Source organism: Scyliorhinus torazame, chromosome 15, assembly GCF_047496885.1.
Source record: "Scyliorhinus torazame isolate Kashiwa2021f chromosome 15, sScyTor2.1, whole genome shotgun sequence".
Taxonomy (NCBI): domain Eukaryota; kingdom Metazoa; phylum Chordata; class Chondrichthyes; order Carcharhiniformes; family Scyliorhinidae; genus Scyliorhinus; species Scyliorhinus torazame.
This window is the reverse complement of record NC_092721.1, coordinates 157,530,701-157,548,830: the sequence shown is the minus strand read 5'-3', so window position 1 is coordinate 157,548,830 and position 18,130 is coordinate 157,530,701. Positions and strand designations below refer to the sequence as shown.

General features: G+C 54.2%; 1 protein-coding gene across 6 annotated transcripts in view; it reads right to left on the bottom strand.

Annotated features, from left to right (window-relative positions):
* LOC140391931 (protein furry homolog) overlaps nucleotides 1-18,130 on the bottom strand; it is a 790,380-nt gene that overhangs the window by 20,176 nt on the left and 752,074 nt on the right. The gene's annotated exons all lie outside the window — the stretch shown is intronic.

Sequence of the window (18,130 nt, the reverse complement as noted above, 5' to 3'; positions counted from 1 at the left end):
TAGTACCCACAGAGGTTGGGCAGCGCCAGCAACCCCCACCCCCCCCATCCCTACTCCGCTCCAGGAACACCCTTCTCACTCTCGGAGTCCCTCGCGCCCACACAAACCTCGTTATGCTCCTGTTGATCCGCCTAAAGAAGGCCTTTGGGATAAGAATGGGGAGGCACTGGAACAGGAACAAAAACCTTGGGAGCACCGTCATCTTGACTGACTGCACCCTACCCGCCAGGGAGAGCGGCAACGCGTACCACCTCTTAAACTCCTCCTCCATTTGCTCCACCAGCCTCGTGAAATTAAGTCGATGCAGGGCCCCCCAGCTCCTGGCCACCTGGACCCCCAAATACCTGAAGCTCCTCTCCGCCCTTTTTAGTGGGAGCTCGCCAATTCCCCTCTCATGGTCCCCTGGGTGAACCACAAACAACTCGCTCTTCCCCATGTTGAGCTTGTACCCGGAGAAATCCCCGAACTCCCTGACGATCCTCATTACCACCGGCATTCCTCCCACCGCGTCCGCCACATATAGCAGCAAGTCGTCCGCATAGAGTGACACCCTATGCTCCTCCCCACCCCGCACCAGCCCCCTCCAGTTCCTCGACTCCCTCAGTGCCATAGCCAGGGGTTCAATCGCCAGCACGAAGAGCAGGGGGGACAAGGGACACCCCTGCCTCGTCCCTTGATGCAACCGAAAGTACTCAGACCTCCTCTTGTTCGTGGCCACTCCTGATTTATTTTCTACCCTACATCCTGACTACTGCTGGGCACCTGTACATAACTCCCATCAGGGTCTTCTTTCCTTTGCGATTCCTCAACTCAACCCATACAGATTCTATGTCTTCTGATCCTATATTGCCTCTTGCTATCGATAGCACTACCTTAGTCACCTCTTCAAAAAATTCAATAAGATTAGTCAGGCAGGACCTTCCCTTTACAAATCCACGCTGGCTCTCCCTGATTGATGAAAACTTTGAGATGTTCAGTTACCCCATCCTTGTTTATAGATCCAGCAATTCCTCACCACAGATGTTAGGTTAACCAGTCTGTAATATCCTGGTTTCCCCCCCTTTTATCCTTCTTAAATGGTGGAATGACATGTGCAATTTTCCAATCCAGGCTACTCCTGAATCTAGGGAACTCTGAAAAATTGTAGTTCGGGCATCTACAATGTGCTCCCCTACTTTCTTCCCCTTGGATGGAAACCGTCAGGTCCTGCGGATTTGTCCCTCTTTAGTTCCATTAATTTCCTAGTTACTGATGCTGTACATATGTTAATTGTAGTAAGTCCCTCCTCTATCGACTATTATTTTTTCCCACTTCCAGCAAGTTATCCTCCTTTTCAACTTTAAATACTGAGGTAAAGTAATTGTTCAACACGTCTGCCATTTCCCCAATATCACTGACAATATTTCCATTTTCAACTTTTAGTGGGCCTACACAGCTCTTGACCACCTGCTTTCCCTTGACACGAGTATAACATTTCTTATTAATTTTGATGTCCCTTGCAAGTTTCCTTTCATGATCCATTTTAGTAGCTCAGCTGATGGGCGGCACGGTGGCGCTGTTGTTAGCACTGCTGCCTCACGGTGCAGCGGACCCAGGTTTGATCCCGGCCCCGGGTCACAGTCCCTGTGGAGTTTTTACATTCTCCCCATGTCTGCGTGGGTCTCACCCCCACAACACCAGGGGGTGGGATTCTCCCAGCCCTGCGCCGGGCCGGAGGATCCCTGGGAATGGGCCACGCCGCCCTGACGCCGGCACGCGATTCTCCGCCGGTCACAGGCCGCTCTACGCGGCTGGCCCGCCGATTCTCCAGCCTGGATGGGCCGAGCGGCCGTAGGAAAAGAGCAGAGTCCCGCCGGCACCATTCTAACCTGCTCTGGGCTGGCGGGACCTCAGCGTGTAAGGGTCGGGCGGCGGCCTGTGTGGGGGCCCTCCGATGTGGCCTGGCCCGCAATCAGGACCCACCGATCGGCGGGCCGGCCTCTATGGCTGGGGGCCTCCTTTCCTATGCGCCGGCCCCTGTAGCCTGTGCCATGTTGCGTCGGGGCTGGCATGTTGAAGGAGGCCACTGTGCATACACGTGTTGGTGCCGGCGCCACTGCGCATGTCCTCGTTGGCGCCGGCGCAACTGCGTATGCGCGGATCCCGTGGCGCACAGTTCGGGCGGCCTGTTCACTCCGCCGTAAAATGCGACGGCGTTTACGACTTAGTGAACACTCTGCCACGGGATTGGAGAATCCCGCCCAAGATGTGTCGGGTAGGTGGATTGACCACGCTAAATTGCCCCCAAATTGGACAAAAAAATAAAATTAGTAGCTCAGCTGCTTTGTGACCGTTTGCTGGTCTTTGTATTTTTGCAGGTTTGGAAAGTGCTGTTGAAAGGGCCTTGGTGGTTACTGTAGTGTATCTTGTGGATGGTACACACTGCAGTGACAGTGTGCAGTGAAGTGAGATGAATGTTTAAGGTGATGGATAGGGTGCAAATCAAGTGGGCAGATTTGTCCCGGGTGGTACCAAGTTTCTTGAGAATTGTTCGAATGGGCTGCATGGTAGCAATGGGCAGCACGGTAGCACAGTGGTGAGCAGTGTTGCTTCACAACACCAGGGTCCCAGGTTCGATTCCCGCTTGGGTCACTGTCTGTGTGGAGTCTGCACGTTCTCCCTGTGTCTGCGTGGGTTTCCTCCGGGTTCTCTGGTTTCCTCCCACAAGTCCCAAAAGACGTGCTATTAGGTGAATTGGACGTTCTGAATTCTCCCTCAGTGTACCTGAACAGGTGCCAGAGTGTGACGACTAGGGGATTTTCACAGTAACTTAATTGCAGTGTAAGCCTTAAGATTATTATTATTATTATGAATTGTACTAATCCAGAATAAGTAGGAAGTATTCCATGACATTCTTGACTTTATACCTTGTAGGTGTTGATCAAGTCTTTGGGGAGTCGGAAGCGGAGTTGCTCACTGCAGAATGCCTAGCTTCTGACCTAGTCTTGTAGCTGCAGTATTTATACTGCTGGTCCAGTTAAGTTTCTGATCAATGGCGATCCCAGGATGCTGGCAGTGTGGTATTCAGCAATGTTAATGCTGACAAATGTCTAATAGAGGTGGTTAGACTCTCATGTTGAGGATGGTTATTTCCTGGCACTTGTGCTGTGTGAATTTTACTTGCAAATATTTGGAATTACAGTGAGGTAAACTAAATATGTAAATAAGGTATTTACTCTGGGATTGACTGGTGCAGTGGATTAGCACATTTTTCTTTTATATCTGGGAATACAGTTTAAAATGCAAGATTGATAGTAAAATATCGATGTCCCAACTTTCCATAGCCCCACAATACAAACCAAAGTCTCAACTAGAAAAAATGTGGAAATGACTAGTACGGAGCAATGAAACGTGTCACACTTGTATCGAGTTTTGTAATGTTTTGGTGAGATTTTTAAAAAGTTGTGTTATTTTTAACTGTTTCTGATCTTTCAAAGACTTTTAATTACTTTTATGAGTTTGTATAAGCTTTAGGAAAATCTAAATAAACGTGGAGGTCTTGAGGTGAATTTAAGAAGTTAAAATGAAATAAATGGTAAGTACATTTTGTAGTGTTGTAAGTATAAACTAGTAAGATAAGTAACAATTTCTAAGCACTTTTGATTGCTTTTATGGATTGCATTGTACCCTCCCCCCGCTCTCAGGCAGGTTTGAAAACGGGATCAGGTCAAATCTAGCAGGCAGTTTTCCCACTACCTACCTGTCCTCACCACAATGTTACAAGTGGCAGAGGTGGCATCAGGCAGCCCACTCATCTATGGGCCAGTTCAGTTCCTTGATATGCATCAAGGGCATTCCAACTTAACGGGTCCCTGCTCCAATCAGACGGCACCCCCAAGGAGGTACTGAAATGCTTCTCTGGTCAGGAGGTTGGGACTTCCTATCCCTTAGAGGTCTGTTACTAGGACTTCCGGTAGCAGCTATGCTGAGCTAAGTCGCACGTTCGGCAGCTCCCGCCAGAAACGGACTTTTGGGCTCTTTTGAGGGGCCCCAGCGGCATTTGTTCGACGGTTCCCAGTGTGGGAAGGTGACAGTACGATTTCCCCGGCACTGTATGGATTGGACCAGGAGTGGAGCGGTGAAAAATGTAATTCTGGTGCAGCGAAAAGTGCGAGGGAGGAAGGCCAAGATGGCGGCGGGTGGAGGCCAGGCAGCGTGGGCGCAGTGGGCGCAAGAGCAGCAGGAGTTTCTCAAGCGCTGCGTCACGGAACTGAAAGCAGAGCTGCTGGAGCAGTGAAGGCTTCGATCGACAAGCTGGTCGAGACCCAGAAGGCCAAGGGCCGGCGATCCGGGAGGTGCGGCAGAAGGCCTCGGAGAATGAGGACGAGATATTGGGCCTGGCGGTGAAGGTGGAGGCGCACGAGGCGCTGCATAAGAAATGGCAGGAGAAGTTCGAGGACATGGAGAATCGGTGAATTCTGGGTCTCCCGGAGGGAGTGGAGTGGTCGGATGCTGGAGCATATGTGGTCACGATGCTGAACACGTTGATGGGCGCGGGTGCCTTCCCGAGGCCCCTGGATCTGGATGGGGCCCACCGACTCCTGGCGAGGAGGCCCAAGTCTAACGAGCCGCCACGGGCGGTATTGGTGCGGTTCCACCGCTTGGTGGACAGGGAGTGTGTCCTAAGATGGGCAAAAAAGGAGGGAGCAGCAGATGGGAGAAAGCAGAGGTCCGTATATACCAGGACTGGAGCGCGGAGGTGGCCAAGAAGAGGGCCGGGTACAATCGGGCTAAGGTGGTTCTGCATCGGAAGGGGGTGAAATTCGGGATGCTGTAGCCGGCGCGACTGTGGGTCACATTTAAGGACCGGCACCATTACTTTGAGAAGCCGGAGGAGGCGTGGACCTTTATTCAGGCCGAAATGTTGGACACGGACTGAGGGTCGGTTGTGAGGGGAGGTCGCGGGGGGGCTACTGTGGCTACTGTGCTTTGGGGAATGTTGGGGGATGTTCTATTCTGTTCTGTATTGTTTCCTTGGGTGCTGGGTGGGGTAGGGCAAATTGGTTCGAAGTGGGGCTTTTGAGAGAGTGTGGGCGTCGGTAGTTGGAAGGACGGGGCCCCGTTGGGGGGAGGGGAGATGGGAGGTGGGGGAGCTGGGATTAGGCTGCAAAAGGGGGATGCGGCAGAGAGGGCGGGGCCGGTCTGATGGAAAGCGTGGGCTTTTTCCCGTGCTAGCGAAGGAAGGGGGCAGGGCCGGGGGGGGGGGGGGGGGGGGGGTGATGGAGAGGAGTGCCCGCTGATGGACAGGAGGGGGGGGGGGGAAGGCTACCACACTGGGGGGTCGATGGAGTGGCGGGAGTGGCCGGGGTCAGCAGGAGTCAGCTGACTTACGGGACTGCTATGGGGGGAGCAACGCAGCTAGGGGGGGACCTAGCTGGGAGGGGGGAGGGGGGAACTGGGTTGCTGCTGCATTGGCCAAAGGTGAGCTGGAGCTCGGAGAGAGAGTCGGGGCGGGCACGTGGCTGGCCTAGAAAAGGGGATGGCTAATCGGCAGGGGGGTGGGGGGCGGGAAGCCCCCTGATCCGGCTGATAACTTGGAATGTGAGAGGCCTGAACGGGCCGGTCAAGAGGGCCCGTGTGTTCGCGCACCTGAAGGGACTGAAGGCAGATGTGGTTATGCTCCAGGAGACGCATTTGAGGGTGGCAGATCAGATCAGGCTGAGAAAGGGGTGGGTAGGGCAGGTTTTCCACTCGGGGTTGGACGCAAAGAATCGAGGGGTGGCGATTTTGGTGGGGAAGCGGGTGTCGTTTGAGGCACTGAACATCGTGGCAGACAATGGAGGTAGGTATGTGATGGTGAGTGGTAAGCTGCAGGGGGTGCGGGTGGTATTAGTGAATGTATATGCCCCGAATTGGGACGATGCCGGATTTATGCAGCGCATGTTGGGCCGGATTCCAGACCTGGAGGCAGGGTGCTTGATAATGGGGGGGGGGACTTCAACACGGTACTGGATCCAGCATTGGACCGCTCCAGGTCCAGGACGGGTAAGAGGCCGGCGGCAGCCAAGGTGCTGAGGGGGTTTATGGACCAGATGGGAGGAGTGGACCCATGGCGGTTTGTCAGGCCGGGGGCCAGGGAATTTTCTTTTTTTTCCCACGTCCATAAAGCCTACTCCCAGATAGACTTCTTCGTTATGAGCAGGGCACTAATTCCGAGGGTGGAGTATTCGGCCATAGCCATCTCAGACCATGCCCCGCATTGGGTGGAGCTGGAGTTGGGGGAGGAGAGGGACCAGCGCCCGCTGTGGCGCCTGGATGTCGGCTTGCTGGCGGATGAGGTGGTGAGCGGGCGGATCCGGGGGTGCATTGAAAGCTATCTAGAGGCTAACGATAATGGGGAGGTGCAGGTGGGGGTGGCCTGGGAGGCGCTGAAGGTGGTGATTAGGGGAGAGCTAATCTTCACTAGGGCCCACAAGGAGAAGGCGAGGAGAGAGAGGGAGAGATTGGAGGGGGAGATTTTAAGGGTGGATAGGAGGACTGCAGAGGTCCCCGAGGAGGGACTAATCAAGGAGCGACGAAGCCTCCAGGCCGAGTTCGACCTGTTGACCACCAAGAAGGCAGAGGTGCAGTGGAGGAAAGCGCAAAGTGCGGTGTATGAGTACGGGGAGAAGGCTAGCCGGATATTGGCACACCAGCTTCGGAAGCGGGAGGCAGCGAGGGCGATTGGGGGAGTTAGGGATAAAGGGGGGAACACGGTGCGGAGTGCGGTGGGAATAAGTGGGGTATTTAGAGACTTTTATGAGGGGCTGTATAGGTCTGAGCTCCCGACGGAGGAGGGGGGATGCGTCGATTTTTGGATTGACTGAGGTTCCCAAGGGTGGAGGAGGAGCAGGTGGCTGGGCTTGGGGCACCGGTAGCGCTGGAGGAGCTAACTAAGGGGCTGGGGAGTATGCAGGCGGGGAAGGCACTGGGACCAGATGGGTTCCCGGTGGAATTTTACCGGAGGCATATGGACCTGCTGGGCCCTATATTAGTGAGGACTTTCAATGAGGCGAGGGAGGGGGGGGGGCATCCCCGACGATGTCCAGGGCGCTGATCTTGAAGCGGGACAAGGACCCATTACAGTATGGGTCGTATAGGCCAATCTCTCTCCTCAACGTGGAAGCGAAGCTGTTAGCGAAGGTGTTGGCTACCAGAATTGAGGACTGTGTCTCGGGGGTGATTCACGAGGACCAGACGGGTTTTGTTAAGGGAAGGCAGCTGAATACCAATGGGCGGAGACTCCTTAACATAATCATGATGGTTACAGTGGAGGGGGAGGCGGAGATAGTGGCGGCGATGGACGCGGAGAAGGCCTTCGATAGGGTGGAGTGGGGGTACCTCTGGGAAGTGTTGAGGAGGTTTGGGTTCAGGGAGGGGTTCATTAGTTGGGTTAGGCTACTTTACGAAGCCCCGGTGGCGAGTGTGGCCACGAATCGGAGGAGGTCGGAATACTTTCGGCTGTACCGGGGTACGAGGCAGGGGTGCCCCCTATCCACCTTGCTATTTGCATTGGCAATTGAGCCTTTGGCTATGGCTCTGAGGGAGTCCAGGAACTGGAGGGGGCTGGTCCGGGGGGAAGGGGGGGGAGGAACACCGGGTTTCGTTGTATGCCGATGACCTGTTACTGTATGTGGCGGACCCAGTGGGGGGGATGCCGGAGGTGATGCGGATCCTCAGGGAGTTTGGGGACTTTTCCGGGTATAAGCTCAACGCGGGGAAGAGCGAGCTCTTCGTGGTACCCCCAGGGGACCAGGGAAGGGGGATAGACGAGCTTCCACTGAAGAGGGCGGGAAGGAGTTTTCGGTATCTGGGGATCCAGGTGGCCAGGAGCTGGGGGGCCCTACAAGCTCAACTTGACGAGGCTGGTGGAGCAGATGGAGGAGGAGTTTAAAAGGTGGGATATGCTGCCACTCTCCTTGGCGGGTAGGGTACAGTTGGTGAAGATGACGGTGCTCCCGATGTTCCTTTTTATATTCCAGTGCCTCTCCATCCTGATCCCAAAGGCCTTTTTTAAGGGGGTCAGTAGGAGCATCATGGGATTTGTGTGGGCAAATAAGACCCCGAGGGTGAGAAGGATGTTTCTGGAGCGGAGTAGGGACAGAGGATGGTTAGCGTTACCTAATCTGTGTGGGTATTACTGGGCTGCCAATGTGGCGATGATACGCAAGTGGGTAATGGAGGGGGAGGGGGCAGCGTGGAAGAGGCTGGAGATGTGTCCTGTGTGGGCACGAGTCTGGAAGCGCTGGTGACAGCACCGCTGCCGCCCCCGCCGACTAGGTACACCACGAGTCCGGTGGTGGCGGCGACTTTGAAAATTTGGGGGGAGTGGAGGCGCCACAGGGGTGAGGTAGAGGCTTCAGTTTGGTCCCCGATCCGGGAGAACCATCGGTTCGTCCTGGGGAGAATGGATGGAGGGTTTCTGAGCTGGCACAGGGCAGGAATTAGAAGGATGGGGGACCTGTTTTTAGATAGGACGTTTGTGAGCCTTGGGGCGCTGGAGGAAAAATTCGGGCTTCCCCCCCGGAAATGCCTTCAGGTACATGCAGGTAAGGCGTTTGTAAGATGGCAGGTGAGGGAGTTCCCGCTGCTTCCAGCTCTCGGGGGTGTGGGTTGGAGAGGGCAGGGTCTCGGCGATCTACCAGGAGATGCAGGAGGAAGAGACCTCGGTGGAGGAGCTAAAGGGCAAGTGGGAGGAGGAGCTTGGGGAGGAGATAGATGAGGGTCTGTGGGCTGATGCCCTGGGTAGGGTTAATTCTTCCTCCTCTTGCGCCAGGCTTAGCCTAATACAATTTAAGGTTCTTCACAGAGCGGATATGACAGGGGCGAGGCTGAACAGGTTCTTTGGGGTGGAAGACAGATGTGGGAGGTGCTCGGGGAGCCCAGCAATTCATACCCATATGTTCTGGGCATGCCAGTCGCTGGATGGGTTCTGGAGGCGTATTGCGAGGACGATGTCTAAGGTGGTGCACACCCAGGTTAAGCCGAGCTGGGGGTTAGCACTATTTGGGGTATCAGACGAGCCGGGAGTGCAGGAGGCGAAAGAGGCCGGTATTCTGGCCTTTCCGTCCCTGGTAGCCCGGCGGAGGATTCTGCTACAGTGGAAGGATGCGAGGCCCCCGAGCGTGGAAGCCTGGATCAGCGACATGGCAGGGTTCATTAAATTGGAGAATGTGACATTTGCCTTGAGAGGGTCTGTGCAAGGGTTCTTCAGGCGGTGGCACCCGTTCCTAGACTTTCTAGCGGGGTGTTAGGAGGTGGTCAGCAGCAGCAGCAATCCAAAGGGGGGGGGGGGGCTGTTTTCTACTGTGTTTATCATTGCTTAATGGGGGGGGTTGTATATTGGGGGAATTCGTGATGTAGTTGTAAGATGTTTATTTATGTGTTCTTTGTTTTTCTTTTTTCTGTAAGGGGGGGTTTCTTGAAAATATGTAAAAATTTGAATAAAAATATTTCTATAAAAAAAAAAAAAGGTCTGTTACTAGTCAGGTGGCTGTTTTAACTCTTTAGCCTGGGTGGACTTTCGTTGACTGGCACAGTTGGAAAAGGAGTGATGACAATGGACATCCGAGGGTGGGCCTGGAGGGTCGCGTGATACGGGCTGGGGACTGGCCCACAAAGGGATATGGTTGATTGGCATGGGAGGGGGAGCCCCCTGACTAGGCTGGTCACATGGAACATGAGGGGGCTGAATGGGCCGGTCAAACAGTCACATGTGTTTGCGCACCTGAGGAGCCTGAAGGTGGATGTGGCTCTTCTACAAGAGACGCATTTAAAGATTGGGGACCACACAAGGTTGAGGAAAGGTTGGGTAGAGTAGAATGTCCATTCAAGATTGGACATGAAGACGAGGGGGTGGTGGTGCTGGAGAATAAATGGGTGACGTTCGAGGTGGGGACATTGTGGCAGATTTGGAGGGGGAGGTTCCTGACAGTTAGTGGGAAGCTGGAGGGGATGCCGGTGATCCTGGTAAATGTTTATGCCCCAAATTAGGACGATGAGGATTTCATGAGGTGGGTGCTGGGGAAGGTCCATGACCTGGACTTGCACCAGTTGATCATGGGGGGGGGGGGGTGATTTTAACACGGTCATTGAGCCAAGCTTGGACCGGTCGAGCCTGAGGTCGGGGAAGGTGTCAGTGGACGCTGAGGGGGTTTATGGAGCGTATGAGGGGGTGGACCCATGGAGGTTTGAGAGGCCGAGGGCGAAGGAATTTTCTCCCATGCGCACAGGGTGTATTCCAGGATTGACTTTTTTGTGGTGGCCAAGGCATTGCTGGTGGGGATGGTTGACTCGGAGTATTTGGCGAGCATGGTCTTAGACCACACGGCGCACTAAGTGGATTTGCAAGTGGACTGGAGGGGGGTCCCAGCGTCCGCAGTGGTGGCTGGTTGTAGGGCTGTTGGCGGATGAGGAGTTGTGCGTGTGGGTGAGGGCTGCCATTCGGGGGGTACGTGGAGCTGAACGACACAGTGGAGGTCACGGCCGTCACGCTGTGGGAGGCACTCAAGACGGTGGTTCGCGGTGGGGGGGGGTGGTGTTATTTCGATTTGATTCGGGCACATAGGGAAGAGGAAAAATGGGCAGAGATGGCAAGGCTGGTGGAAGAGATTCTGAGGGTGGACAGGAGGCAGGATTTTTGAGAGAGAGGCAGCGGCTCCAGATAGAGTTTGGAGGCAGTACGGCAGTTGCGGAAGGCCAGGAGCACAGTATACGAGTATGGGGAGAAGGCAAGCAGGATGTTGGCCCACCAGCTTAGGAAGCAGGAGGCGGCGAGGGAGATTGGTAGAGTGAAGGAAGGTACAGGAAGGGTGGTGCTGGACCCGGTGTGGGTGAATGGGGTGTTTGAGGAATTTTACAGGAGGTGGTATGAGTCTGAGCTCACGGCTGGAGGGGGGCGGGGAGGGAATGCGCGGTTACTGGTTGGGTTGCAGTTTCCCAGGGTGGACAACGAGTTGGTGCAGGGACTGGGGGCCCCTATTGGGTTGAGGGAGGTATTGGAGAGTATGTGGGCGTGCAGGCAGGGAAGGGTTCGCGGTGGAATTTTGTAAAACTTTTGCGGGGACCTAGGACCGTTGCAGGTGAGGAATACAATTGAGGCTAGAGTGAGGGGATACTCCCTCCTACATTGTCGCAGGCATCCACCTCCCCGATATTGAAAAAGGATAAGGATCCAGATAAGGATAATCATTGTTGAATGTGGACGTTAAGTTATTGGCGAGGGTGTTGGCTTCACGAATTGTGGACTCTGTCCCGGGTGTGATAGGTGAGGACCAAACGGGGTTTGTGAAAGGGAGACAGTTGTCGGCAAATGTGAGGAGGCTGCTTAGCATGATTATGATGCCCCCAGAGGGGCAGAAAGTGGAGGTGGCAGTGGCGATGGACGGGGAGAAGGTTTTGGACTGAGTGGACTGGGAGTACCTGTGGGAGGTATTCGGGCACAGGTTTGTGCACTGGGTCCGGTTGCTTTATAGGGCGCCGGTCGCATGTGTGCGGATGAACTGGGTGAGCTCGGGTATTTCGGGCTGTACTGTGGGACAAGGCAGGGGTGCCCACCCTCCCCCTTGCTTTTGCCTTGGCTAAAGAGCCATTGGCAATGGCGTTTAGAGCATTGAGGGACTGGAGAGGGGTTGTGTATGTGTGTATGGGGGGGGGGGGGTTGTGTGTGTGGAGCACAGGGTTTTACTGTACACGGATGACCTGTTGTTATTTATTTCGGACCCATTGAGGGTCATTGGAAGAATTATGGGGATTTTGGTCGGATCTCCGGGTACAAGTTGAACATGGGAAAGTGTGAGGTGTTCCCGATTGAGACAAGAGGGCAGGAGAGGAGGTTAGGGGAGCTACCATTCAAGGTGGTGGGCTTTAGATACTTTGGCATTCAGGTGACGCGGGGTTGGGCGCAGCTACACAGTTAAATTTGACTTGGCTGGTAGAGCAGATGAAGGGGGATTTTAAGAGGTGTGACATGCTGCCGCTGTTGTTGGTGGGACGGGTGCAGACAGTGAAGACGATGGTGCTGCCAAGGTTCCTGTTCATATTTCAGAACTTCCCGATCTTTGTCCTGATGTCGTTCTTTAAGAATGCTGTGGAGATGCTGGCGTTGGACTGGGATGGGCACAGTAAGAACATAAGAACGAGGAGCAGGAGTAGGCCATCTGGCCCCTCGAGCCTGCTCCACCATTCAATGAGATCATGGCTGATCTTTTGTGGACAGCTCCACTTTCCGGCCCGAACAGCATAACCCTTAATCCTTTTATTCTTCAAAAAACTATCTATCTTTATCTTAAAAACATTTAATGAAGGAGCCTCTACTGCTTCGCTGGGCAAGGAATTCCATAGATTCACAACCCTTTGGGTGAAGAAGTTTCTCCTAAACTCAGTCCTAAATCTACTTCCCCTTATTTTGAGGCTATGCCCCCTAGTTCTGCTTTCACCCGCCAGTGGAAACAAACTGCCCGCATCTATCCTATCTATTCCCTTCATAATCTTATATGTTTCTATAAGATCCACCCTCATCCATCTAAATTCCAACGAGTACAGTCCCAGTCTACTCAACCTCTCCTCGTAATCCAACCCCTTCAGCTCTGGGATTAACCTAGTGAATCTCCTCTGCACACCCTCCAGTGCCAGTACGTCCTTTCTCAAGTAACGAGACCAAAACTGAACACAATACTCCAGGTGTGGCCTCACTAACACCTTATACAATTGCAGCAGAACCTCCCTAGTCTTAAACTCCATCCCTCTAGCAATGAAGCAATGAAGGACAAAATTCCATTTGCCTTCTTAATCACCTGTTGCACCTGTAAACCAACTTTTTGCGACTCATGCACTAGCACACCCAGGTCTCTCTGCACAGCAGCATGTTTTAATATTTTATCATTTAAATAGTAATCCCTTTTGCTGTTTTTCCTACCAAAATGGATAACCTCACATTTGTCAACATTGTATTCCATCTGCCAGACCCTAGCCCATTCACTTAGCCTATCCAAATACCTCTGCAGACTTCCAGTATCCTCTGCACTTTTTGCTTTACCACTTATCTTAGTGTCGGCTGCAAACTTGGACACAGAAGTCTTACAGCACCATGTTAAAGTCCAACAGGTTTATTTTGAATCATTATCTTTCGGAGCATAGCACCTTCATCAGGTGAGTAATTCTTTCAGAAGGTTATTGCGCTTATCTTGCGGTTTGTATGGGCATGGAAGACCCCATGGGTCAAAAGGGCTTTTATGAGCGGCAGCGGGGGAGGAGGGGCAATGGTTCATGTTGCCGAATATAATGAACTATTACTGGGTGGCAAACATCGCTATGGTCAGGAATTCGGTAGTGGAGGAGGGGTCAGTATGGGGCGGAAGGAGGCGGCTTTTTGGAGGGGTACGAGCTTAAGGGCAATACTAACGGCGCCTCTGCTGTTCTCGCCGGCCAGGTACTCAGTGAGCCCAGTGATGATGTCGGCCTTGAGGGTATGGGGGCAATGGAGGCAGCATTTGAGACTGGAGGATGCCTCGGTGTGGGCACCGATCTGTGATAATTATAGGTTTGCATCGGGGGGGCTGGATGTGAGGTTTCAAGGGTGGTGGCGGGCAGGGATTGAGTAGTTTGTAGTGGGCAGCTTTGCGAAGTTAGAGGACCTGGAGGAACAATATGAACAGCCCAGGGGGAATGGTTTCAGGTACTTCCAGGTCCGGGACTTCATGAGGAGAGTGGTGCTGTCTTTTCCCGGGTTGCCACCCTCAGGGCTGCAAGACAAGGTTTGGTCGAGGCTGGGTGTGGTGGTATGTATTAGGGGTCATGTGGGACTGTGAAGCCGTGATGCTATTGGCTGACAGATCCCGGGTCCTGGTTGGCTGCCGACTCCTGGCTCCGCCCTGAAGGCGGAGTATAAGAACCCGAGCTTCTCCCCGCCGCTTCATTCTGTTGCTGAGCTGCTGGGGACAGGAGTCAGGAGTCGGCAGCCAACCAGGACCCAGGATCTGTCAGCCAATAGCATCACGGCTTCACAGTCCCACATGACCCCACGCAGCTAGATGCGTACCCTCTCCCCTGCATATCCGACATGGTCAATCGGACTGCCCAGTATAAGGTCTTCTCCACCGTGGACCTCAAGTCCGCCTACCACCAGCTCCCCATCCGCCCAGGTGACCGCAAGTACACAGCCTTCGAGGCAGACGGGCGTCTATACCACTTCCTAAGGGTCCCATTTGGTGTCACAAACGGGGTCTCGGTCTTCCAACGGGAGATGGACCGAATGGTTGACCAGCACGGGTTGCAGGCCACGTTCCCGTATCTCGACAACGTAACCATCTGCGGCCACGATCAGCAGGACCACGACGCCAACCTCCAAAGGTTCCTCCAGACCGCTACCGCCCTGAACCTCACATACAACGAGGAAAAGTGCGTTTTTAGCACAAACCGGTTGGCCATCCTGGGATACGTAGTGCGCAATGGGATAATAGGCCCCGACCCCGAACGCATGCGCCCCCTTATGGAATTTCCCCTCCCCCACTGCTCCAAAGCCCTGAAACGTTGCCTGGGTTTCTTTTCATATTACGCCCAGTGGGTCCCCAGTATGCAGACAAGGCCCGCCCGCTAATACAGTCCACTACCTTCCCCCTGTCAACAGAGGCTCGCCAGGCCTTCAGCCGCATCAAAGCGGATATCGCAAAGGCCACGATGCGCGCCATCGACGAGTCCCTCCCCTTCCAGGTCAAGAGCGACGCATCCGACATAGCTCTGGCGGCCACCCTTAATCAAGCGGGCAGACCCGTGGCCTTTTTCTCCCGGACCCTCCACGCCTCAGAAATCCGCCACTCCTCAGTGGAAAAGGAAGCCCAAGCCATAGTGGAAGCTGTGCGACATTGGAGGCATTACCTGGCCGGCAGGAGATTCACTCTCCTCACCGACCAACGGTCGGTAGCCTTCATGTTCGATAATGCACAGCGGGGCAAAATTTAAAATGACAAGATCTTAAGGTGGAGGATCGAGCTCTCCACCTTCAACTATGAGATCTTGTACCGTCCCGGAAAGCTGAACGAGCCGTCCGATGCCCTATTCCGCGGCACATGTGCCAACGCACAAATAGACCGTCTCCACGAGGACCTCTGCCACCCGGGGGTCACTCGATTCTACCATTTCGTAAAGTCCCGCAACCTCCCCTACTCTGTGGAGGAGGTCCGTACAGTCACCAGGAACTGCCACATCTGCGCAGAGTGCAAACCGCACTTTTTCAGGCCGGATAGAGCGCACCTGATCAAGGCTTCCCGCCCCTTTGAACGCCTCAGTTTGGATTTCAAAGGGCCCCTCCCCTCCACTGACCGCAACGCATACTTCCTGAACGTGGTGGACGAGTACTCTCGTTTCCCCTTCGCCATCCCCTGCCCCGACATGACAGCGGCCACAGTCATTAAAGCCCTTGGCACCATATTCACACTGTTCGGTTGCCCCGCGTATATCCATAGCAACAGGGGGTCCTCCTTCATGAGTGACGAGCTGCGCCAGTTCCTGCTCAGCAAGGGCATAGCCTCGAGCAGGACGACCAGCTACAACCCCCGGGGGTACGGGCAAGTAGAGAGGGAGAACGGCACGGTCTGGAAGACCGTCCTACTGGCCCTACGGTCCAGGGATCTCCCAGTTTCCCGGTGGCAGGAGGTCCTCCCGGATGCTCTCCACTCCATCCGGTCGCTGCTGTGTACCACCACTAACCAAACACCTCATGAGAGCCTCCTTGTCTTCCCCAGGAAGTCCTCCTCCGGAACGTCGCTGCCGACCTGGCTGGCGGCCCCAGGATCCATCTTGCTCCGGAAACATGTGCGGGCGCACAAATCGGACCCGTTGGTCGAGAGGGTTCACCTTCTCCACGCGAACCCGCAGTACGCCGACGGCCGACAGGACATGGTCTCCCTGCGGGACCTGGCGCCCGCCGGCAACACACACCCCCCCCCCCCCCCCCCCCCCGACACCCATCATCCCCTCCCTGCCACCGGCGCACCCCGCGACCGCCCCCTTCCCGGGGGGATCGGTCCTCCTCCCGTGCCTGCCCAGGAGTAAAACAGGAACAAACACCGAAACGCTCCTGGAGACGACAACGCCTGAACAAGCACCTGCACCACCACCGGGGCTGAGGCGATTGACAAGGAAGACCAGACCGCCCGCTCGACTCGTGGAATCCGTGTGACAACAAGAATGTTGTTGTAACAAAAAAAAAAAGTAGTGTAAATAGTTTTCACAAACTTGTAGGGCTAAAACTGTAGTAACATGTCCGAAATTTTCCTTCCAGGGCCAGCCTTGTAAACCCCTACCACCATGCGAACCACCACCCCGCCGGGTTCCTTTTTAACAAGGGGTGAATGTGGTGGTATGTATTGGGGGTCATGTGGGACTGTGAAGCCGTGATGCTATTGGCTGACAGATCCCGGGTCCTGGTTGGCTGCCGACTCCTGGCTCCGCCCTGAAGGCGGAGTATAAGAACCCGAGCTTCTCCCCGCCGCTTCATTCTGTTGCTGAGCTGCTGGGGACAAGTCTCGCTTAATAAAGCCTGAATCGACTTCATCACTTCTCGTCTCTCTCGTAAGTCATTGTGCGCTACACTGGGTTAGGGGAAGGGAATGTGTCTGAGGTCTACAAGGAGCTAATCGATTGGGAAGGGGCCCCGGTGGGGGACATTAAGCAGAAGTGGGAGGAGGAGCTGCACGGGGGGAGGGGGAGGGGGGGGGGAAAGAGAGTGGAGGCCGGGGCGTGGGAGGAGACTCTGTGGAGGGTGAATGCATCCTCGTCATGTGCGAGGCTCAGTCTTATTCAATTTAAAGTAGTTCACAGGGCGTATAGGACGGTGGTGAGGATGGGTAGGTTCTTTGAGGGAGTAGAGGATAGGTGTGGGCAGTGCGTGGGGAGGCCTGCAAATCATGCCCACATGTTTTGGGCATGTCCGAAGCTGGAGGTGTTCCGGCTTGGGTGATGTACCGTCAATTACCACGAGATGAGAATGGTGAAACAATCGAGGCTTTATTGCACAAGATGTTGTGCCTCCTGCAGCAGGAACCAGAATGGGAGCAGCGCAGGAGAGCAGACACTTTTATACGGATTTACTGTGGTACCTGTAATACAGTGGCAGTACCGTAATACATGCAATGTGTTCCCAGTGGTGTTTACCACAATGGGTTTGCGAACGTAATGTCTGAGGTGTTGGGGGTGAAGGTGGCCCCGAGCCCAGAGGCAGCGATATTTGGGATTTAGGAAGACCCAGGAGTCTATGGGGTGAGAGAGACCAATGTTTTGGCCTTTGCCTTCCTGATAGCCCATACGGAGACGTATTTTGCTTGAGTGGAGGGACTCGGAGCTGCCGCAAGTGGGGGTGTTGGTGAGCGACCTGCCGGAGTTCCTGAGGCTGGAGAAGGTCAAGTCCATCCTGAGGGGGCCGGTTGATGGGTTCGCTCGGAGGTGGAAGCCCTTCATTGACTTCTTTAAGGAGGATTGTGGTGTCAGGAGAGGGGGGGTGGTTAAGGGGGTTAAAATGGAGAAGGCAGGACGGGAGGAGGGGATAAGGCGAGGGGCAGAGGGAGTGGGTGTTGGTTATTTATTACGTCTGCTTTCATTTATTGTGTTTCTTGGTTGTTTATGCAAATGCCTGAATAAAATATTTTTTTTAAAAATCCCTTCCAAATTAGGTCCTATACACGTGATACACAGGCATGATTATCTAGAGTAAATTTCTGGGCAAGTTCAGGGGCATCTAGCCCAAGTCTATAATGGCGGGGATTAGTGTCGAAGGCATCCACAGAGGGTTTCAGGCAATATATTTCTCTCCATTTGGAAGTTTGAAATTCCCAGGTAAGTTCTACAGACGTATGGGTAGCAGAACATCCTGTGAATCTTAATGTTCAATACTGGGGAACATCTGAACGTTTGCAAGAATGTGATTTCACAGGAAATTCTGCATCCCACAGGAACATGGAACTGGATAAAACAGATGCAATGAGGCCCAATATCCTGGGCCTCAAGGAACTCTGAAAATTATTTGACCCAACATTGCATCCGGTCATTTTTTTTCAGGCATTTGGGCAACCATCTGAAACAGGTGGTAGGCCCCTTTAATCTCCTAATGAGGCACTAA